The sequence below is a fragment of the Bos javanicus genome, chromosome 6 (genome assembly GCF_032452875.1).
Source record: "Bos javanicus breed banteng chromosome 6, ARS-OSU_banteng_1.0, whole genome shotgun sequence".
NCBI classification, from domain to species: domain Eukaryota; kingdom Metazoa; phylum Chordata; class Mammalia; order Artiodactyla; family Bovidae; genus Bos; species Bos javanicus.
In genome coordinates, this window is record NC_083873.1 from 68,875,974 (window position 1) to 68,900,775 (window position 24,802).

The window sequence follows — 24,802 nt, forward strand, 5'->3', positions numbered from 1 at the left end:
AGGGCTTCTTCTGGTTAGAAGCATGGAAGTCAGCACTCAGAAACAACACCACAATTGTTGTTGGGGGAATAGTAACAGCTGGGGACAGGTGGAACGATTCTGAATTGTGGTCTCCATAGCCTGACGGGGAGGGGGTGGTAGGGCTGAGTCCCAGTTGCCCACAGCAGTAACTCACTCGTGAATGCCTTCACTACTGAGCTTTCTTTCCTCCCCTGTCTCACTTCCCTACTTCCTGACCACACTGCCTGGGACATCTTCTCAAATATAGTGCTTGCACTCAAACCCTTATCTCAGGAAACCAGAGCTTCCAGGGTGATCTGAACACAGGCAGCCTAGACCTTCCCAGATAGTGCGGTGGTAAAGAATCTGCCCACCAATGCAGGAGGGGCTAGAGACACAGGTTCGATTCCTGGATCGGGAAGATTCCCTGGAGTAGGAAATGGCAACCCACTCCAGTATTCTTGCCTGGGAAATCCCAAGGACTGAAGAGCCTGGTGGGCTACAGTCCCTGGGGTCACAAAAGAGTTGGACATGACTTAGTGACTAAACATCAAGAACAACAACAGTTTATATAATTTTTCATTTGGTCTCTTTCAATTTTTTTGAAAAATGAGGACGATAATGTTCTTCCATTAGGCTGAGAGGGATAAAACCATATCCTGGATTGTAGAGTACTGAAAATAATAAAGTACATGTGGAAGTTGTGGATTATACATTAGAATTAGATTAAGCAAAGGCTGTGTAATTCCAAAGAGGCAGGTTGACTGTGGAGCAGGTTGTTGATAGAAATGTTTACAAGTAAACTGAACTCAAAGAAACCCAACAGAAAAATAAAACTGTCAAAGAAATTGTTGGGAAAAAAGTCCTAAATTTACAAATAAACTAAAATTTCCCTGAAAAACAGTTAATATTGTCCACTGTTCAAATCAACTGCACAACGGCAACTTCTTCCAAACCATCATCTCGTTCTGATGTGTCTATTATCCTCAAAGCAAGTGCTCTACAATGGATATGCTTCTGGGACACCAGGCCAAAGGGGTCTCATTTTTATCATCTCTGAGCATTTTCATAACTTTATCAATCTTCACCAAAAGCAGGGTTTACATTCAGTTACCCAAACCCTATAATGAAAAGTCATTCACACAAACACACACACGAGAAATGTGGATCAAAGGAGACAAATGATGTGCAAAAGCACATCACCATCTCCAGCAAAATGTTCCTCTGATCACAGGCCTGACCTCCTCCATGTACACTGCCTCCTGCCTTTCAGAATATCTCCTCTGTGAATGCAGCTCATTCAACACTCATGCTGCAACTAATAATAGTTAAAGGAGATGTGGGTGCAAAAGTTATGAAATGGGATGAATTCTTTTTCTGTGTAAAAGCTATAATCACTTAAAGCTCACCTAAATAACCACTTACATCAGGCGCTATTCTAAGGAGTTTATAGATATCAGCTCATTTAATCTCCCCAGAAACCCAATGAAGTACTACTATTATTACTCCCATTTTGCAGATGGGGAAACTGAGCCATGAGAAGTAACACGTGGTCACTCAATGAAAGCAGTAAAGCTATGATGCAAAGCCTGTGGTCTAACTCCCAAGACAGTTGTATTAACCACTCCACTCTACTGTCTTCATATGTGCTGGAGGCCACATACATAAAAGGTTAGTAAAGCACTTTTTGTTATTCAGCCACCCAGTTGTGTCTTTTGTAACCCCAAGGACTGCAGCACGCCAGGCTTCCCTGTCCTTCACCATCTCTGGGAGCTTGCTCAAACTCATGTCCATTGAGTCGGTGATGCCATCCAACCATCTCATCCTCTGTGGTCCCCTTCTCCTCCTGCCCTCAATCTTTCCCAGCATTAGAAGTGCTTTTAAAATGGAGTGAGTGGCAGATGCCTTTCTTGGGAAGACTTGGGCCCATCCCTGGGGGTAGATGCTAACAGTGTGGTTTGCAGGTACACCCTGGCCTGTCTTCTGCATCCACACAAGGTGTGGGATCTTGGGATCTCCCAGGGCTGCTGCACACCCTCCATCGGATCTCTGTCCTGTAAGGCGCTATATTCAGTTACTTCTTAGAAGCCCCTGACAGCCTGTTCCATTAAGCCAGCTTATGAGATAACGGTGTTTTGTAAGGGAACGCTAAGTGTACAATTCCAGTCAATTCTCATTTAATCCACTTAGTTTAATAGATAATAAAGCAGAAGCTGATCCTAGGCTTTGGCCAAGCACAATCTGTGTACTTCAGTTGCCTGCTTCTTGATAAGGGAGGCCCCCAACCCCCAGGGCACCCTTGAGTTTGTCTAAAATGGGGTATGACTCATGCTCCTGCAATTCCTTTCTCTGGAGGGCTTGGCGATCTCAGGCAGGGGTCCAGTTACTTCTCCAAGCAACCAAATAGGGCTCCCGTGTCCATGTCTGCCCTCGCCAGGCCCCTCTCACCCGTCTCCACTTACTGAAGTGGCTTTCCTCGGGCAGAGAGAGGAGAGCAGTTTCCATGGCTGTGAGTGCTACAGGGACCCACAGTTCAGGCAACAACAAGGTTAAAGTGGACAGCAAGCTGAGTAGCTGAGCGATCCTTTTGGGAGGGCTGAAATGAAGCTGAACCCCTCTCTCCAGTCTGCCTACTCCTTCTGTTTGGTTCTTGCATGGAGCAGATTTTAAACTTTCTGGGGCATGGGGAACTTTTTTCAAAAGAGCCTGGCTTCCAGACTTTGGGTTTTATTTCTTAGGTATTCAGGAAAATAAAGCATTTTGCAACAGGAGGCTGCCTTATCCAAAGCTTCAGTTTGGATTAGAGATGTAGCACCTCACCTAAGGAGCTTCCCTAGTGGCTCAGAGGTTAAAGAGTCTACCTGCAATGCGGGAGACCTGGGTTCGATCCCTGGGTCGGGAAGATTCCCCTGGAGAAGGAAATGACAATCCACTCCAGTATTCTTGCCTGGAGAATCCCATGGATGGAGGAGCCTGGTGGGCTACAGTCCACAGGGTTGCAAAGAGTCGGACATGACTGAGAGCCTTCACTTTCACCTCACCTAAGGTCTTCCAACACACACACACACACACACACACACACACACACACGGAACCTGTGTGGTTGAATAAGCTGGGGAGCACGGTTGGAATAGGACTTGAAATGCCTCCCTATTTAGAGATATTACTCTCTTCACAGCTGTAAAGTTCCCTCACATCCGACTAGGAAAAGCTAGGGTCAAAGAGTATCACTGGAGCCTGGTCAAGAGGCTGTTTTCTTATTTGTACCCAAATTATCCAAAGATGGCCTCCTCATCCTTCTTCCAGCCCAAGATTGAGAACGTCAGGCCCATTTTTCCAATTTGCATCCCGCCCTCCTGCCTCTCAGCAAACCCTTGGCAGCAGGGGACCCACCTCTGTGGGATCCCCAGGAAGTTAGAGAAAGGGTTGGCTTGGGAGGGCAAGATGGCCAGAAAGGACAGAGCGCTGGGAGGTCATGACCTTCCTCATCCATCCGGCTGTCTGACGTTGCCTTTTCTCTCTTTTCAAACCATTGTTTTAAAGATGGAGTCATTTTTTCATGGCTCTCAATAAAAGGTTGGTAAATGAAAATAAAACAAAACATAATAAAAAACCCAAATAAACCTTAGCGAGTGGTGTCACATCTGAAATCTCTTAGGGAGACTGACTGTGTAAAACCACTCCTGTGTAGGGCAGTCCTGGTAATATTTACAGTAGAAGCCCTCCTTTTCAAATGTGCTTGGGACCAGTAGGTGTTAGGAGTCATTTAACACAGGGGAGGGATCATGAAAAATTGATCTCTCTTCCATGCATACACACATGTATGTATACACATAGACATATATGTGTATTTGTGTGTATGTATAGTTTTGTTTAAAATTAAAACATAAACTATGAACCTATTTGCAGGGCAGCAGTGGCAACACAGACAAAAGAGAACAGACTTGTGAGCGCAGTGGGAGAAGGGGAGGGTGGGTCGGATTGAGACAGGAGCGCTGAAATACACACGTTACCATACGTCAAACAGATATTCAGTGGAAATTTGCTGTGCATGCAAGGAGCTCAACCTGGGCTCTGTGACAACCTAGAGGGGAGGGACAGAGGTTCAGAGGGAGGGGACATATGTATACTTATGGCTGATTCACGTTGTATAGCACAAACCAACACAACATTTTAAAACAATTATCCTTCAATTACAGATAAATTTAAAAAAATGTTAAGTGTCTATTTATTCACTAATCTTTCAAGAAAAGGCCAAGGTCTTTTCTTTGAGTACTGTCTACTGATTAGAGTTCTTTTTTCTTCTTTTAAACCATTACATACCAGGTATAATTTCTAATTTTAGTCCATTAAAAATGGAACAAGAAGTTGAAGACACCTGAAGCACAATCTGAAAGCAGAATTCTTCTAGATTTTAATCTTGCTTTTTCCTTCAATCTTTCACAATCACCTAGTTCAGACCTAATTCAAAAGCATGTTTAAAATGACTCATCTTTAAATGCTTTTCGAAAGCATTCAATTTGGTTTTCATTGAAACAAGTTTTTTTGAATTCATATTTCCTCAGAGGACATTTAATTAGAGTTTGCAACTTAATAAAAAGTACAATTAGCAAAGGCAGGTTTGGGAACAAACGCAACTGGCTCCTGGGAACCACACGCCTAAACCAGGAAGAGCGGAGATGCCAGGCACAGGCAGGCTGCTTCGAGCTCTGCAGGGGTCACAGTTCTGCGTGAGTCGTTCTGTTTGTTTCACAGATGGATTGCAGGATGTAAGTTATTTGGGTGAATGGGTCATGTGGAGGCTGGTTGAGAACACATGAATTAGATGTACATATTATTTATATTCATTGAATTTATATTATATTGCATATACAGTAAATGAAACATATATATACATACATATTTCTAAGGTCTCATATTTATATTACACAGGCAATGTATTTATGTCATCAATCTAATATTTATATAATGATCTAGGGTGGCTTTTAAGTTCTTCTAACATAAAACAGCCAAAATCTGGGTTTTAAGCCTTTAGATCTTACTGGGCTGATTTCTTTCCTTGTAGGATTCTTGATCTACACCACACGGCAGGGGCTCCTCAGCAGGTGCCGACATAAACATGCTTGGACGAAAGTATTAGTGTGCCTGACCTAACTAAGAAAATCAGGGTCAGAAATACTCAGATGAGGCCACAACGGGCTGGAGACGGCTCACGGAGACTGGATCACTTTCAGAAGTCCCTTCAGATCTCCCCTCAGGCTCTTAGCCCACACTGATCCCATGGCCCCGTGGTGTACTGGATCCTGCTCAGGGTCCTGGAGTCTCCTAGCCTGAGGCCTCTAGTTATTGTTCAAATGACAGAGGAGGGCAGTAGGGGAGGAGTGAGGACAAGCTCCAGGGAAGCCAGGGCTTTACCTGGTTCTCCACTGGTCTCCAACACAGAGTCTTTGTTCATAGAAGAACTCATGAAATATTTCTCATTCAAATAAATGAATGAGCAAAATAGGTGATGGGAAAAAGCTTAATCAGACCAAACATGCCATAACGCGACAGCAATGATTCTTGAGGAGCTGATAAAAATGTCTCTGCAGAAAATTTCAAACAAAGGGCTCCCAGATGGGTTTGAGCAAGTGCAGCCTCCACGCATAAGTGGATCATGTCCCAGGAAGGCTACTTTAGAAGAATAACCTCAATTGGCCGCATAAATTCATTTTGTCTCTTTAGCAAGCAAAACTAAACTTACATGGTTTGGGTATTCGTGCATACGAGATAAAACTGTTTTAAAAGGAAAGAAAATGATAAATACAAGCTTCAGAAAGTGGTTACCCCTAGGGGAGGGGGTGGGTGGGTAAGCAACCCTTTGGGAGGGGGTGATGGGTTCATGAGTGTTTCTTATGTAAGTATGCTTTATCGCATATATATCATATAATCTTTTAAATGTATCCCCTACCATCTTGGGCTTCCCAGGTGGTGCAGTGGTAGAGAATCTGCTTAGCAATGCAGGAGACACAAGAGATGTGGGTTCAATCCCTGGGTTGGGAAGATCCCCTGGAGTAGGAAATGGCAACCCACTCCAGTAATCCTTGCCTGGAAAATTCCATGGACAGAAGAGCCTTGCAGGCTACAGTCCACGGGGTTGCAAAGAGTTGGACACAATCTTAAAAACTATAATGAAACAAAAAACCAGTCACACTACTTTCTTAAGTGAAAGTGAAAGTGAAGTCGCTCAGTCATGTCCAACTCTTAGCGACCCCATGGACTACAGCCCACCAGGCCCTCCGTCCATGGGATTTTCCAGGCAAGAGTACTGACACCGGCATCTCGTCCAAGGCCATGGGAATCATGAACTCCTTTGTCAACGACATTTTCGAGTGCATCGCTGGCGAGGCATCACGCCTGGCACATTACAACAAGCACTCGACTATCACATCCAGGGAGATCCAGACCGCCGTGCGCTTGAAGCCTCCAGCAAATTCGGCTTTTTTATAACAGTTGGAGAAAGGAAGAAATGACAGCTGAAATGCATTATTATTAGGCAGGTTTGAGATGTGTGGTGGATGTGGAAAGGCTTGTACAATCAAGAGAGAATGTCACTGCCCAGAATTCTAGCCCAAGGTCTGAGGCTTCTTGTGAGAAAATCTGTGCTGGGGGGATCTGAAAGAAGGGACATTGTTAGGAATATGCTTTGGAACTTGCACCTTTAATGAAGGCAAGGAACAAGGTCAAGCTGTCAGTGAGGCCCAGGGAGCAGAATGGAGACACAGAGACAAGCAGCCTCGGGATCCTGACATCTGTGCCGCTTCAGGAAGAACCCAGGAGGCAGCAAGACAGACAATCCTAGATCACTGCACAAATAAGGAGACAGCCTCAGGTATTTCAAAACATTCCCTCCGAGACACTGCTGAAAAAACCTCTCCAAAGCAGCTTTTTTGACTACCGAAACTATACCCACAGAGTTTCTTTATCCTAAGATTTCATGTGATTAATCAAGGATGAAGTGTAAAAACTCTGGTGAAACTACATCATATTAAATAGTACAACTTCATATATCAGTTATTGTATTATCCTATTAATCCGAATCACCGTAGACAAAGGGATGTTCAGCATTCAGAGAAAGTAAAATACCATGTTTGAGGCTATTTCTTTCAAAAGATAGACACTGGTTTTTGATCAGTTACCCAATCTCCTATTATTGGGGCTATTACCATTGGAAAAATCAGATTTCTCTCATATCATTTCAACTTTGGGCCCCCTTTCCAGGAACAAAACCTGCCACCAGTGGAGATGCCCACATAACCACTGAAACCTGCACTCATAAACCTGCCCAGTCCCAAGCAGGCTGGCACAGAGGCTGCTAACAGTAATCACGGATACGGTCTCAAACCCCCATCGCATGCTGAGTGCTTCCTAATAGGCTGATTGTTTTTATTCTGTTGAGTTAATTCTACTGATTTACTAACTTGCCACTGACACCCTAAGTCCCCTTTCAAAGCATGCTGACATTTCTGATGGTTCTGACTAGCTCAACATGGAGTGCTGGCCTCTTGGAGCCAACTTGAGAGATAATCTGCCTCTGGTTGTTTTCACAAGCTGTCAGGTGGCAGAGCACCTGCGAGCCTCAGAGACCCCTGTGACAATGACTGCTGTTGATCTTGTTTTCTAAACTAGGAGAAAGCAAGGCTGTGCTGAGCTGTGCTTTAGTCGCTCAGTCCCATCTGACTCTTTGCGACCCATGGACTGCAGCCCGCCAGGCTCCTCTGTCCATGGGATTCTCCAGGCAAGAATACTGGAGGGGGTTGCCATGCCCTCCTCCAGGGGATCTTCCCAACCCAGGGATCGAACCCAGGTCTCCCGCACTGCAGGCAGATTCTTTACCAACTGAGCCACCAGGGAAGCACTGAAGGCTGTGCTACATGCACATAAAGGCAACCCCTGAGCACAGCCGTGCGCTGAGCACAGCTGGCAGTTCTTCTGTTAACATTTGCTCGCTTTTCGTCTGTTCATTTTTGGGTGCTACCAAAGCTGACGTAACAACAAAGGGAAGGAAACACAGGATAGATACAAATTTATGTTGGGGGAAATCTGATGTGCTTACTGTATTTTTCTCTGAATTGAGTAAAGCGTGCCATCGTTTGATTTTATCCATGAATAGTATTCCCCCAGGGCACAGTTTCAGAACCAATGAGGCAGTTGGGCATTTCAGAGAGAGGGAAAAGGAAGCCTAGAGGCTCCTTCTGAGACCTGCGGAGGCTGATCCCACCTGTCCTGCAGAAGGTGAGCCTGAGGCGTCACCACCTGCTACCAGCCCTGTTCCTCTTCACCTCCTGCGCTCCGTCCCTCCCTGTTTTCCCATGCAGAGATGTGTGTGTAGGGCGTGGGGTGGTTCCACCTGACACAGCTGCAGCAGAGGCCTAGAGCTCCCCCAAGAAAACCAGCTGGGGACTTCCCTGGCTGTCCAGTGGGTAAGACTTTGTACCTCCACTGCAGGGGGTACGGGTTCCATCCCTGGTTGGGGAACTAAGATCCTCATGCCACATGGCCAAAAAAAAAAAAAAAAAAAAAGGAGACCTCTTGGAAGGCTTCCCAGAGGAGCAGAAGAAGGCAGATGTGAAGGACCCCATCAAGGTGCACACTTTCTGCTCCATCCTGAATCTTATTCCAGGCCCAGTCTTGCTCCTGGTTTTACAAACAGTACCAAAGGTCCATTGCCCACAAAGGATTCTTAAGAGATAAGGTTGTACTTTATTCTAAAATTTCAATAAAATTTAGAAGGTGGGAGTAATATAGTGTCGCTTCTGGCTATGACATGTCACTGGGCAAGGCTTTCTTACCTAAGTCCCAGTGAGTAAATTCCTCAGGCTTTGGTTTGTCTGCTGATTACACAAACCTGTGCTATAGCTAATCGCATGTAGAAAAGGATGAAATCAAAAGTCCAAATCATGGCACATTTCAAAGCCTGTCAAATGACTGTCTGGCCCTCCCCAGCCTCTTGTTCTCACTGTCATTTAGAGGAGCTTTAAAACAAAATCTAAGTCTTTTCTTTTCTACTATGTTTCTGGAGATCACTGCGCTTGTTATCGTGAGACTTATAAGTATGGAGGGAAAGTAGTGTCTCTCTATTTATATTTTTGGGAAAGGCTAGGTGGTTAATGATACGGGATCATTTTCTGATCTGAGAAAAAGGAAAGAATGAAAGGGAAGCTTATTGGCCTAAGGTTTCTTTCATCCCTTTTGTTTCTTAAAAGAATGGAAGAGCAAATGGAGTTTATTTTTCTTCTAAGTAGCAGCCAGATCAAATGAGACCCCACCTCACCCTTCCCCCAACACACACAAAAATCACTCTCAGCCTCAATCTAAGGTTCCCCTGCACCTGTTGTTGTAAATCTCCATTGAACCGAGCCAGCATCGCTATGCCTGAAATTTAAGCTCCCATTAAATGAGGCCTCTTATCTATCACTTTTCTGTATTTTCTTTCGGAGGCAGCGTGGCTTAATTGTGGGTCAGCAGTTCCTGATGCAGAGATGGGACACAGTCCAGGGAGGCTTGCCAGTGGCCCCTGGCCTGGAGGGGAAGGGGAGAAACACCACCATTGCTCTTGTCTCTTCTGGGGGCAGAAGGAGCCTTGAGGGTGGGCCCCAGAAGCAAATGCAGAGAACTCTGGAAAGCGTACAGCCCGAGGCCTGCCTCCTGCCACTCAGAGTTCAGGTCCGGGGGGTTGGGGGGTGGTGGGCAGCTGTTCTCCCTGCCTCCCTAACCCTGAGTACAGAGCCAGGCTTCCTGTTTGGGTGGAGCAGGCTGCAGGCTGCTGTCTGTGGGTTTCTGGACACTTTTACCCGTTCCAACCCCAGTCCGGTCTCAGGTGGGCTATCACCCACCAACTCCAGCCTCTGATGGAGGTGGCTCAGACGAACTGCATGTCTACCAAGTGATTTCAACTCTGTCGACAAAAATGAACTATCACAAAGGCTTAGCGTTCTAGGCTTTCACTTGCTTCTGGGCAGGGACTTTCTTAAGCCCACAGCTGTTTTCACAGTCACTCTATGTCCATCACATGTCAGGGAGGGTGAGCAAGGGGGCCCTGGGTTCAGAGCTCTTTCCCCAAAAGGCTGGGTAAGGGGAGGGGTGAAATCACCGAGCTCTAGCCAACTCTGGGACCTGAAGGCAGGAATATCACTGCCCAAAAGAACTGTCTGCAATGATGGAAATGTTGTACATCTGTTTTGTCCAATAGGGCAGCCACTGCCTACTCCTGAGCACTTGAAATGTGACTAGAGGAATCTCAGTTTTAAGTCACATTAAATTTTAATTTAATTGCCACACATGGCTAGTGGCTACTATATTGGACAGCACAGCTCAAGAATTTAAGCCTAGTGAGGACTAAGACTTCTGTTTTAATTACAGATGTATCTGAATCTCCTAAATAGTGTTTGTGCCTTATAGATGGTAGGCACTCAATAAACAGCTGTCGAATGAAATGAACCACTGCCTGTTAAAGGTTGTTACCTGTGGAATTACGGGAGACTTTCTAATTGATGTACTTCTGTGTCATTCTGACTTTTAAATAAGTATATACATTTTAAATTAGCAAAACAATAAAGATATTCCAATTCCAAAGTACAGTGCACACCAATCGCATCCTTTTCTTTTTCTTAACTGCTCTAAGTACCGCTCCCTTTGACTGGAGGGGAAGGCTGGCCCCTGAGTGGTGGTGTGTTTATTCTTGGCCACCTGGACCAATTTCTCCCAGATGAACACTGCTGGGTGCCAGTTCCACCTGCTTCACCTTGCCTCCTTGCTCCTGATTCATAGTAGATATCATACTCTCAATTTCATTTTCTTCCTTCAACAAGGCCTTCATGGCTTCCATTTCCCTAAATGAGGTCAGCAGAGAGTCTGTATTTCTAGTGGGAAAGAAAATCTGACAGAAAGACTGTCCCTGCCATTAAATGTGGGGTCAGGCACAGTGTTCTCTCTTATGTACAGGGTCAATTAGAGTCCTGACAACCTTCCTAAGTCAGCGCATGTCTTAGAATAAGACCCCCAGATACCTCTTCTCCACCCCTGGCACAGTCTAGGCCGTCTGCTTCTCCGTGTCCCGCCAGCACCCACTCCACCCTCTCCACGAGCCTTGATGAATGCCACCATCTGGCTTCTTGCTGGCTGGCCCCTCTGACTCACGTCCTACCTGTTCCTCTTCACAGTGTGACTCTAGAAACTGACTCAAGACCAGTCTACTCTGCCTCCTTCAGGTCACAGATGCCAGATCCCTGCTTCCTAAACTTCAGCCGTTCACTGATCCCCTTCACTCCTGCCACTTCTAGGCACTGCCTGCTTCCAAGATTGACTCTGCCTGTTTCTATAAGTTAGCTTGAAATCAACTCATTTATTAGTTCTACATGATACTGATTCAACTTATTTATTGTTCAATGTGAGTTGACCTGATGTGCTAATATTTACTATTTTAACATGCATCAGAAAAAATATAACTGAAAACAGAAAATATTCATTGGCACCCTCCCCTCAACTCCTCTCGAAGACCACCCTAAGGACTGGTGTGCACTCATGGGTGTGTGATGGATGCTCTTCTTGTGCAATGCCAGGACCACATGTCTTTTCCTAAGAAGCTCATCTGCTTCTCAGAGGCAGGGTCCCCTCTCCCTCCATCCCTGCCATGGCCCCAGTACCACGCTGCGTGTGGGAAACTAAGAGTCAGCCAACTGTCAGGAGGTGGCTCCCGGGCGCTGGGAACTACGCTGATGGTGACCGCTCAGAGCAGGTGCTGTTCTGCTCATTTTTCACATGAAGGCATGGATCCTGCAACGGCTCCAGGAAGGCTGGCTTAATGACTAAGCAACTACTTTAAAAAGAAAACAGCCTTGCAGAGTCAGGAGTTCAGGGAGGAAGACATCTCTTCTGCAGTACAGCTCTGCTCTCCCAGGCCTTCTTTATGACCATGCGACCCCAGAATCTGCCTTTGTTCCGACCTGCTTGGTGCCAGTCTAGCCTCATCAGGGGAGTCCCCTTGCTATATATCTGTGATCCAGTCCCACCATCCCTTTCTCCTTGCCCTCAGAGCTCCAGCTGCTCTGGCCTCCTCTTGTTCCCCAGTAGATGTCAAGCTTAGGATCTTTGCACTTTTTCCCCTCTACCTGTTTTGACCATTACCATATATATTAAGTATCAGCTTAGGACATCTCCTCAAAGATGCCTTTGGTGGCTCAGATGGTAAAGAATCTGCCTGCAATGCAGGAGACCTGGGTTCAATTCCTGGGTTTGGAAGATCCCCTGGGAAAGGGAATGGTAACCGACTCCAGTATTCTGGCCTGGAGAACTCCATGGGCAGAGAAGCCTGGTGGGCTACAGTCCATGGGGTTGCAAAGAGTCAGACAAGACTGAGCAACTAACACTTCACTTCTTCACCATCTCAGTTGTCTTTCTTAAAGTATAATACTTGGTGTGTGCATGCTAAGTTGCCTCAGTCGTGTCTGACTCTTTGCTACCCTATGGACTGTAGCCCACCAGGCTCCTCTGTCCATGGGATTCTCCAGGCAAGGATACTGGAGTGGGTTGCCATTTCCTTCTCCAGGGGATCTTCCTGATACAGGGATCAAAATCTCTTGTGTCCTGCACTGGCAGGTAAGTTCTTTACCACTAGTGCCATCTGGGAAGCCCTAAAGTACTTTATCAACATTTATAAATACATAGAAATGTGTTTCCTTTTCTTGTTTTTTCTCCCTCCCTCCCTTCTCTCTTTCCTTCCTTCTGTCCCATCATTACACATTTACTGAGCCACTTGCTGGGCACTGAAGACAGTGTCTGCTATCAGAAGCCTACACTTCAGTGGGGGGAAGAAGACAATATGGAAATAAATAGGCAAGTAAACAAGTCATAATGTGTCCTTAGAGATAAGTGCTCAGGAAAAATAGAGTCAGGGGCTGTTTTAGACATGGTAAAGAAGGGCTTCTTGGAGGACGGGGCATTTTAGCAGAGATCTTATGGAGTGATGAGGCAAGCACTGCAGACACCCAGGAAAGACCTTTCTAGGCACAAGGGCAGGAGGTGCAAAGGCCCTGAGGCAGAAAGGGCTTCGGGAGAGCAAGGAGATAGAGCAGCTGAAGTGAGCAGCAAGGGGAGAACGGAGGCAAAGCAAGTGGGGGAAAGGGAAGGTCAGGGAGACAGGCAGAGCCAGGTCATGGAAGTGGGGGGACCTTGTATGGAATCTATGGTGGATGGAGGCAGAAAGAGCACACATGTGGAGGAAGAAGACGGGAAAGGAACGCACATCCACTGCTGTGCCGATGAGTGGGTTTTAGTGGAATGTGTGAGCCTGGGAGAGAAGCAGGCCATCTGGAAGGGGCTGCTGGCTGGCAGCAGAGAGCATATAGGCTTTGAATCCACATGCACAAATATTTTCAGTGTCTCCCCACCTCTGACTGATGGTAAGAACACAATGGAACTTAGTGGGACAGAAAGCCACATCAAATAACATGACAACCACCCAAATTGCCACAGGAGGAAACTGGCATGTTAGTGTTGCTTCATGGCTACCAGCCCCTGCTGTGAGAGCTCAAAGCTATCATGCCAGGGTCACCCACAGAGGGTGCAAAGAGAAGGGCAGCCTGTGAAGCCCAAGACTGGCATGGCTGCTAGAATGTGTTAAGAGACTGAGTTGGCAAGCTAAGAGAAAATGAAAATCCCTGGTCTTTCAAATCCCAAGTCTTCCCTACAGTAGATTTGAGAGAAGGAAGTTCTCTTATTATTTTAAGGAAGGAATTGAGGGTTAGGCTGGATTTCAATTTCACCAGGGTGGAACCTATTCGTTGATTCACTCAACAAATATTTACTGAGTGCCCAACGTGAGGCACTGTTCTAAGCAACAGCAAATAAAACGTAAAAATTTCTTCCTGCATCAGGTTTCCTTTGTACTTTTCCCCTTTGCCTAAAAACAATGATAATCAGTTCAGTTCAGTCACTCAGTTATATCCGACTCTTTGTGACCCCATGGACTGCAGCACTCCAGGCCTCCCTGTCCATCACCAACTCCTGGAGTTCATTCAAACTCATGTCCATTGAGTTGGTGGTGCCATCCAACCATCTCATCCTCTGTCATCCCCTTCTCCTCCTGCCTTCAGTCTTTCCCAGTGTCAGGGTCTTTTCCAATAAGTCAGTTCTGCGCATTGGGTGGCCAAAGTATTGGAGCTTCAGCTTCAGCATCAGTGCTTCCAATGAATATTCAGGACTACTTTCCTTTATGATTGACTGGTTTGATCTCTTTGCAGTCTAAGGGATTCTCAAGAGTCTTCTCCAACACCACAGTTCAAAAGCAACAATTCTTTGGTGCTCAGCTTTCTTTATGGTCCAACTTTAACATGATGATAATAGTTAACATTTATTGAGGACTTCTGAGCCAAAGGATATATATTGAGGACTTACCATGTGCCAAGTACTATTCTAAGTATTTTATACGTATTAGTAATAATTTATTTAATCCTCAGTACTATCCTATAGGTAGATGCTATCATCACCTCCAATTCACAGCTGAGAAAAATGGGGCACAGAGAGGCTGAGTAACTTGCCCAAGGTCTCACAGCCAATTAATGACAGAACTATAATTTGAACCCAGGCAGTTAGGACCCAGAATCCAGACTCTTTCACCACAGAAATCAATAAACAACTTATTAACTAAATTATTATGATTAAAAAAAGTATAGCAAAAACACGGTAAAACAGCCCAAATTTAAGCAAAGAGATAGGAGAAGGGTCAGTTTCAGTTTAGTTCAGTTCAGTCGCTCAGTCGTGTCCAACTCTTTGTGACCCCATGAATCGCAGCACGCCAGGCCTCCCTGTCCATTGCCAACTCCCAGAGTTCACTCAGACTCACGTCCATCGAGTCAGTGATGCCACCCAGCCATCTCATCCTCTGTCGTCCCCTTCTCCTCCTGCCCCCAATCCCTCCCAGCATCAGAGTCTTTTCCAATGAGTCAACTCTTTGCCTGAGGTGGCCAAAGTACTGGAGTTTCAGCTTTAGCATCATTCCTTCCAAAGAAATCCCAGGGCTGATCTCCTTCAGAATGGACTGGTTGGATTACATTATGACAAATTTAAATTCTAGGTTATTTGGAACAAACTATATTGTTACTACCTGCAAGTGCATACTGAGACTAGGGTTAATTTAGTGACGGTGATCTACTAACTGGAGAAGGAAATGGCAACCCACTCCAGTGTTCTTGCCTGGAGAATTCCAGGGATGGGGAATCCTGATGGGCTGCTGTCTATGGGGTCGCACAGAGTCGGACACGACTGAAGCGACTTAGCAGCAGCAGCAGCAGCAGCAGCAATCTACTAACATGACAAACCACTGCAGTATTCTTGCCTGGAAAATCCCATGGACAGAGGAACCTGGCAGGTGATAGTCCACAGGGCTGCACAGAGCTGCACATGATTAAAGCAACTGAGCACACACATGCGTGTACACACACAATCTATTAACATAGGAAAATGCTGATGCTAGGAAAGATCGAAGGCAAAAGGAGAAGAGGGTGGCAGAGGACGAGATGGTTAGATGGCATCACCGACTCAACAGACAAGAATCTGAGCAAATTCCAGGAGATGGTGAAGGACAGGGGAGACTGGTGGGCTACAGTCCAGTTCAGTTCAGTTCAGTCACTCAGTCTTGTCCAACTCTTTGTGACCCCATGGACTGCAGCACACCAGGCCTCCTTGTCCATCACCAACTCCCAGAGCTTGCTCAAACTCATGCTCATCGAGTTGGTGATGCCATCCAACCATCTCATCTTTTGTTGTCCCGTTCTCCTCTGGCCTTCAATCTTTCCCAGTATAAGGGTCTTTTCCAATGAGTCAATGCGAACAGTCCATAGGGTGGTCAAGAGTCACATACAACTTAGCGACTGAACAAAAAAAACAACAATATACTAACAAGCAGAGGACTCTGCTGCCTGTTCGGACGAATATTTAAGACTGCAACTCAAGTGTCCATAGCTAATAACTCTTGCCTGGAAAATCCCATGGACGGAGGAGCCTGGTGGGCTGCCGTCTCTGGGGTCGCGAAGAGTCGGACACGACTGAGCGACTTCCCTTTCACTTTTCACTTTCATGCATTGGAGAAGGAAATGGCAACCCACTCCAGTGTTCTTGCCTGGAGAATCCCAGGGACGGGGGAGCCTGGTGGGCTGCCATCTATGGGGTCGCACAGAGTCGGACACGACTGAAGCGACTTAGCAATATCCTTAAAAACTATCTGTTCTCTTGGGAAGAATATCCACTCATCATTACAATCTCATTAATTTTACTCATTTGCTCAACAGTCCTCATGCCCAATCTAAGCCAAAGTAAATTATAGTTTCACTGTACTTTAAAATCAACTCATTTTAAATATTCCTGGGTGGTCACTGATGTTCAGCTTTTAGCACCTTTGTCTCCTCTTTCTGGTGTGCGGTAGGATTACATGTGTCCCTGAGTGAGGTAGGACCATGGCGTTTACTTTGGCCTGTAAAATAGAAGTGGCAGTGATATGTGCCACTTCTAGGGGGAAGCCTTTAAAAGCCATGGTTCAGTTCCCCCCATCCCTTCCCCCTGCATCAGCGATCATAGAGGCCATAGCAAGAGCAGGTCCTTGGCATCTGGCAGAGTCCCTGTAGGCCTGAGGTGCACACGGACTACAGAGAAGAAACTACCATGGCTGTTTTAAATCACTAAGATTCTGGGGTTGTTTGTGTTTAGCCCATCTTAACTACTACAAACACCAACCCTCTAAATTCTTGGTGCAAAGAGAGATGAATAAATAATCTACAGAGCCAATTAGAAGGCAAAGGAAAATAAACCTTGACCATTACTATATTTTAGGTATTAACATATTATCATACCTAATCCTCTTAGCAACACTGAGAAGTAGGTATGACCTCCACTCTACAGACACAGGAACTGAAGTTCAGAAAGGGAATGGGACTTAGCCAAGATTATATAGCTAGTAAATGACAGAAGCAAGTTTGAAATTCAAGTTTGTCTGAATTCCGTGATTATGCAATGCTGTCAATAGAAGCATATGCAGCTAGATTCCTCTAAAGGCCAGACTTAGGACCCCTTGGTGGGAAAGACAGTCAGTCAACCAGTCATTCACCAAACATGTACAGCATGCTTACTCTGCATCGGGCACTGTAGTGGGCTCCTCCAGTGACTAACATGGCTATGGCTCCTGCCCTGAGGAACTGACAGGCCAGAGTCGGCTACAGATGAGAGAAGTTGCAATTTCAATACGGTCTATGAGCTATATGTTTGGCTAGGGCAAGGATTGGGTGCAGCTTAGGAGTATACTCAAAGTCAGGGAAGGGAAAAATAGGAGAAAAGCACCTTCCCAAACCCACACACAGCAGAGAAGGGAAACCTAGGAATGCAAATAAGAGATGATGGTCAAAAAAAGATGGGCCATTAATGGAATTCTCTTCCTTCTCAGATCTGCACACTTTTGGTAAGAATATGCCATATGCTTCACCCTGGCACATACAACTATGGTGGCATGCTGCCACTGACTGATGACATCAAGACACCCACAGAAGCCAAGAGAGGCAGCTCCACCTGCTGGGAAGAGCAGCCCCCTGCCCAGCCGGCTCAGGAACTCAAACCCAAGCAGGAGTGTGCCTTCCCTGGTGGCTGGTACCCCAAGTCAAGAGGGCTGATGACAATCTGCTTGCTGGTCTTCCCTGCTCATCTGTTATTTTCTGTAATATTCACCAGACCTCATACGGGGCCTGATATGAGACAGCTGCCCAGTCAGTGCTGACTGGTGAAGTGCAGGGCATGAACAGGAGCTGTGGAGGTGGAAACGTGTCTAAGGAAGCTCAGGGGCTGTTGAGCACCCACAGGTCTGAGGCTTGTGGGGACTGGAATATATCCTAGAACAGCTCAGGCTTCTTCCGATAATACTCAGCTACGCAGGACCGAGAGCTTCCCAGATGGCGCTAGAAGTAAAGTACCTGCCTGCCAATGCAGAAGATGTGAGAGACACGAGTCTGATCCCTGAGTCGGGAAGATTCCCTGGAAGAGGGCATGGCAAACCCATTCCAGTATTCATGACTGGAGAATCCCATGGACAGAGGAGCCTGGCAGGCTACAGTCCATTGGTTGCAAAGAGTCAGACTCGACTGAAGCAACTTAGCATGCACAAACTAACGCATGCAGGTCTGAGCTTCAGAAGGAGACCTCTCCCACTTGGGAATGAAGAAATACATGTCTTAGGGTAGGGGCTGCTAGGCCACATCTGGGGTCAGAGAGTCTGGGGAGAGAAACACAACCTGCTTTGGAAGTTAATGTTAGAGTCTCTGTTTTTGTCGATTTAAGGCTAGAAGGGTTAACACATCACATAGGAGATTAGAAGATGATCTGAGAGAAGTCTTGAAACCTGGAGATTCCAATTGCAGCTGGAAAGAGGCACGTGGGTGGAACAATAGGAAACATGAAACACTGCTTCTGTGAGTTCAAATTTCAAAAGGGGACCTCGGCATCCCCAAGCCACATGATCTCTGAGAGCTCGGACAGGAGGCAGTCTGTTCTGTCTTAGGCAAAGGGTAAGGGGCTTCTTGTTGTGGGACAAAGAATTAAGAAGCAAAAGACATAAACTGATAGAAAGTTGGGGAGCGAATGGCGTTGCAAGGGTGTAAGGAGCACACGCCCCTCCGTGAGGGTGGGGTAGGAATGGGTAGGTTCTACGGACAGCAGCGGTCAGGCCCCTCAGGCATGCTCTTCCCTCAGAAACATCTGTCTGGACTCTGTGCTTGGTAAACTCGCCTTTTCTTTGCTTTACCCGCGTGGATGTCACCTTTCCCTGTGCAGTCCCCTTTGTGCCCCCTCAGGCTCTGGATGGTAGTTTTGTAGCCTAGGGGGTGAGACCCTCTCCCAGGCCCAAGAAGGGCACTGCTAAGTCCTGGCACTTTTCCCTGTAGAAGTGGGAGGCAGCCTCACACCCCTTCTTAGTACAGTTCCAGAAAGCTACTTCCAGGTGACTGAATTAATCACACACATATTTATTGAGTACCTACTTTGCCAAGAGAACACACTGATCAGAGCAAACACTCTCTTCCAACAACACAGGAGAAGACTGTACACATGGACATCACCAGATGGCCAACACCGAAATCAGACTGATTATATTCTTTGCAGCCAAAGATGGATAAGCTCTATACAGTCAGCAAAAACAAGATTGGGAGCTGACTGTGGCTCAGATCATGAACTCTTTATTGCCAAATTCAGACTGAAATTGAAGAAAATGGAGAAAACCTCTAGACCATTCAGGTATGACCTAAATCAAATCCCTAATGATTATACAGTGGAAGTGAGAAACAGATTTAAGGGACTAGATCTCATAGACAGAGTGCCTGATGAACTATGGATAGAGGTTTGTGACATCAAAAAAGCAAAATGGCTGATTGAGGAGACCTTACAAATAGCTGTGAGATATATCCATTTGAATGCAGAGTTCCAAAGAATAGCAAGGAGAGATAAGAAAGCCTTCTTCAGTGATCAATGCAAAGAAATAGAGGAAAACAACAGAATGGGAAAGACTAGAGATCTCTTCAAGAAAATTAGAGATACCAAGGGAACATTTCATGCAAAGTTGGGTACAATAAAGGACAGAAATGGTATGGACCTAACAGAAGCAGAAGATATTAAGAAGAGGTGCCAAGAATACACAGAACTGTACAAAAAAGATCTTCACGACCCAGATAATCACAATGGTGTGATCACTCACCTAAAGCCAGACATCCTGGAAAAGGTCAGTTTTCATTCCAATCCCAAAGAAAGGCAATGCCAAAGAATGCTCAAACTACCGCACAGTTGCACTCATCTCACATGCTAGTAAAGTAATGCTCAAAATTCTCCAAGCCAGGCTTCAGTAATACGTGAACCGTGAACTTCCATAGGTTCAAGCTGCTTTCAGAAAAAGCAGAGGAGCCAGAGATCAAATTGCCAACATCCGTTGGATCATCAAAAAAGCAAGAGAATTCCAGAAAAACATCTACTTCTGCTTAATTGACTATGCCAAAGCTTTTGACTATGTGGACCACACAAACTCTTGAAAATTCTGAAAGAGATGGGAATACCAGACCACCTGACCTGCCTCTTGAGAAATCTGTATGCAGGTCAGGAAGCAACAGTTAGAACTGGACATGGAACAACAGACTGGTTCCAAATAGGAAAAGGAGTACATCAAGGCTGTACATTGTCACCCTGCTTATTTAATTTCTATGCAGAGTACATCATGAGAAATGCTGGGCTGGAGGAAGCACAAGCTGGAATCAAGATTGCCGGGAGAAATATCAATAACCTCAGATATGCAGATGCTGCTGCTAAGTCACTTCAGTCATGTCTGACTCTGTGCGACCCCATAGATGTCAGCCCACAAGGCTCCCTTGTCTCTGGGATTCTCCAGGCAAGAATACTGGAGTGGGTTGCCATTTCCTTCTCCAATGCATGAAAGTGAAAAGTGAAATTGCAGTTGCTCAGTCGTGTCCGACTCTTAGCAACCCCATGGACTACAGCCCACCAGGCCCTCCGTCCATGGGATTTTCCAGGCAAGAGTACTAGAGTGGGGTGCCATTGCCTTCTCCAGATATACAGATGACACCACCCTTATGGCAGAAAGTGAAGAAGAACTAAAGAGCCTCTTGATGAAAGTGAAAGAGGAGAGTGAAAAAGTTGGCTTAAACCTCAACATTTAGAAAACTAAGATCATGGCATCCAGTCCCTTCACTTCATGGCAAATAGATGGGGAAACAGTGGAAACAGTGACAGACTTTATTTTTGGGGGCTCCAAAATCACTGCAGATGGTGAGTGCAGCCATGAAATTAAAAGATGCTTGCTCCTTGGAAGGAAAGTCATGACCAACCTAGACAACATATTAAAAAACAGAGACATTACTTTGCCAACAAAGGTCCATATAGTCAAGGCTATGGTTTTTCCAGTAGTCATGTATGGATGTGAGAGTTGGACTGTGAAGAAAGCTGAGCACAGAAGAATTGATCATTTTGAACTGTGGTGTTGGAGAAGACTCTTGAGAGTCCCTTGGACTGCAAGGAAATCCAAACAGTCCATCCTAAAGGAGATCAATCCTGAGTGTTCATTGGAAGGACTGATGTTGAAGCTGAAACTCCAATACTTTGGCCACCTGATGGGAAGAGCTGACTCATTTAAAAAGACTCTGATGCTGGTAGGGATTGGGGGCAGGAGGAGAAGGGGATGACAGAGGATGAGATGGCTGGATGGCATCACTGACTCGATGGACGTGAGTCTGTGCGCTAGGTATAGTTTCTAGAAGATGCATCTGTGAACAAGCACAACATTCCTGCTTCGTGGCTCTTATATTTTGGCGGAGGAGACAGACAGTACCCAAACAGATACAAAAGGAAATGTTTGAATATAAATGACATGAAGAGAACAAAGCAGCACAGGGCAGACAGGGTAAATGGCTTTCCTGACATCTCTTTCTGCTGCCTTTGGTGGGTCTTTCTGTACAGCAGATGCCAGAAAACTAAATGCTCCACTTCTTAGAGTCTTGCCCAGGAGCTCAGAAGTTCCCTTGCAGTAGAATCAAAGACCCCAGAGATACTGTACTGGGGCATCCTCCCATTGTGTTGAGCCTGGTTCCATCATTGGACAAGCAGCCTCTGGAAGTCAGGCACTTACACTGGTTCACTAGCCTGGCACATTGAAGGCACATACCAAATACTGTTGAGTGAGTGGCTCCATCTAAAACAGACTACCTTGCCTAAACACAAGATCTGTCTGGTAGAGATGAGAGAAATTCAGAGAGCGAGGACATGGGGACAAGTTACCCATTGGATGGTGAATGCTAGGAGGCCCCAGGAATACTGTATTTTCAGTGAAAGAGAACCTATTGCTTGTTCTTTAGCAGCGGCAGGAGTTTGATGAAAATGGTGAGTGCTAAGAAATATTTCTCTAGTATCTATGCATGGAGGAACTAGAATTGACAGAAAAAGAGTTGGGGGCGGGGTGAAAATACTGAATCTAGATGGTAGAAAGGTAATAGCTAAAGGAAGAGGAAAGTTAGAGCAGAGGCTGCAGAGTGAGTGAAGTAGCTCAGTCATGTCTGACTCTTTGTGACTCCATGGACTGTAGCCTACCAGGCTCCTCCGTCCATGGGATTTTCCAGGCAAGAGTACTGGAGTGGGTTGCCATTTCCTTCTCCAGAGGATCTTCCCGACCCAGGGATGGAACCCGGGTCTCCTGCATTATAGGCAAATGCTTTACCATCTGAGCCGCCGCAGAAGATCTGGCAAAAAGACTGACTTTTGAGCTAACTCGCCAAGGGACAAGAAGGAGGTGGGCCATGTTGGAGAAAGCAGGAAACTGAGTGTTAGTTTGAAAGAAGCTGAATGTTCTGATTCCAGTGTTGATATTCCCCGAGAGGAGCTGGGAGCAGATGTGTGGAGGTGCCGCCATCTTGGTTAGAGGCACTGACTCAAGAAATGCAGAGTCAGGTGGCTGTTAGGAGAACTGGCTCCCAGGCTAGGCAGACAGGTGTGATATTGCCAAGCACAGGCTGTGTGAGCCTGGATGAATCACCTAACTTCTCTGGGCTTCATTAATACAGGTTTTAGTGGGGAGGGGAAATACACGAGTGAATACATAGTTCTTGAAAGTTAACTATTATTAATGTTATCTTTAGGTATAAAGCAAGGCAGGTAGACCTGGGTTCGATCCCTGTGTCAGGAAGATCCTCTGGAGAAGGAAATGGCAACCCACTCCAGTACCTTTGCCGGGAAAACCCCATGGACGGAGGAGCCCGGTAGGCTACAGTCCATGGGGTCACGAAGAGTCCGACACGACTGAGCGACTTCACTTTCACTTTTAGGTAGCACTGAGTGAGCAGCATTTCAGGGTGAGGGGTATAGGAGGGAGAGCGGCTGAGGTCCAAGGAGAAAGCACTTTAATGAGTACCTCTTAAAACAAGTGGGCCATTGGGTTGGCCTTGGAAATACTTTAGGTGTCTTGAGCATTTTGATATGATAATATTCCTCATCAAAATGAGATATGCCTATATAACATAGCTTAAGATAGCTGGGTATCTGATCTATATAAATCTATTATGGAAGGGAAAGGCCCAAAAAAGGGTTAAAGAAAAAAAAAAAAAAGCATTAGGCAGAAGGGAATTTGGCATTATTTAAATATGATACTGGGCTTCCCTGGTGGCTCAGACAGTAAAGAATCTGCCTGCAATGTGGGAGACCCGGGTTCAGTCGCTGGGTTGGGAAGATCCCCTGGATAAGGGGATGGCAACCCACTCCTATATTCTTGCCTAGAGAATTCCATGGACAGAGGAGCTTGGCAGGCTATAGTCCATGGTGTTGCAAAGAGTTGGACACAACTGAGTGATGAACACTTTTTTCACTTTCGAATATGATATGACCCTGCTGCTACTAAAGAAAATCTTTTAACATTGTAAAAAATAATTAAAACAAAGGTGTGAGAATAAGCCAATGATTCAAGGTGGTGTGCCTAACTCAAGAAGACAAGGGGCAGATTCCAGCTTTGCTGGCTCTTGTGACCAGAGTAGGAATATGGTATTTTAAAATCTCATTTTAAAATGTTAGTTGAAAAAAAAATCCCTGTAAAAGATAGGCACTTATCCATTATGTACACGAAAACCTAGCATAACAGGACTGACACAAAGAGAGACCCTGACTTACACCGCAATGGCTTTGTATGGTCCATTTCAACTCGCCCGTTCTTTCCCAACCCTTCAGGATGTCTAAATAGAACCACAAGGAAGGGGTGAATTCAGACACAAGGTACACCTTTATTTTTAGCACACTGAGAACATTTTATTTACCAAACTATATAATGAAATGAGAGCCTAAACATAAAATCTCCAGGATGTCAAAATGTCAGTGGCATAGACAATTACTCAGCAGATAAGTCTTTCGAAATTGACAAGGATAATATGCGCTAAAAATATTGTCAATGAACTTTATTGTGCGATAGATAAAACTTGTAATTTTAGACATATTCTGTCCCTTTTAGTTGTGTCTAGAATAATATAATTAAGCATAAGACCTCTCAATACTTATGTCAATTGAGACTAAGACTGAGGATTCTTTTGTTCCTTCATTCATTCAAATAATGTATTATCTCATTTTTAAAAAGATTTCCATGCTGCAGCAATATTATAGAACTCATCAGCCAGAAGGTCCATGGCGAGGAGGACACTGGAGATGATACTGCTTTGTAACAACTATGTCCTGGAAATGTTAAGCTCCCTCTCATACCCAAATGTCTGGGACATAAGAGTAGAACCTCAGCAAATAGGGTTAAGCACTAAAGGAAGAAACTATCAGGCAAAAAAGAATATCAACCTATATTATTCTTCTATTCATGCAAAATGCTGGACTGGATGAATCACAAGTTGGAATCAAGATTGCCAGGAGCAATATCAACAACCTCAGATGTGCAGATGATACCGCTCTAATGGCAGAAAGTGAAGAGGAACTAAAGAGTCTCTTGATGAGGGTAAAAAAAGAGAGCAAAAAAGTTGGCTTAAAACTCAACATTCAAAAAACTAAGATCATGGTATACAGTCCCATCAATTCAATAGATGGGGAAAAAGAAAAGGTGGAAACAGTGGCAGATTTTAGTTTCTTGGACTCTAAAACCACTGCCAACAGTGAATGCAGCCATGAAATTAAAAGATGCTTGCTTCTTGGAAGAAAAGCTATGACCAACCTAAACAGCATATTAAAAAGCAGAGACATCACTTTGCCGATAAGGGTC

At 45.4% G+C, this 24,802-nt stretch overlaps 1 protein-coding gene across 2 annotated transcripts in view; it reads right to left on the reverse strand.

Moving 5' to 3' along the window:
• SCFD2 (sec1 family domain containing 2) overlaps nt 1-24,802 on the reverse strand; it is a 395,614-nt gene that overhangs the window by 47,525 nt on the left and 323,287 nt on the right. The window lies entirely within an intron of this gene.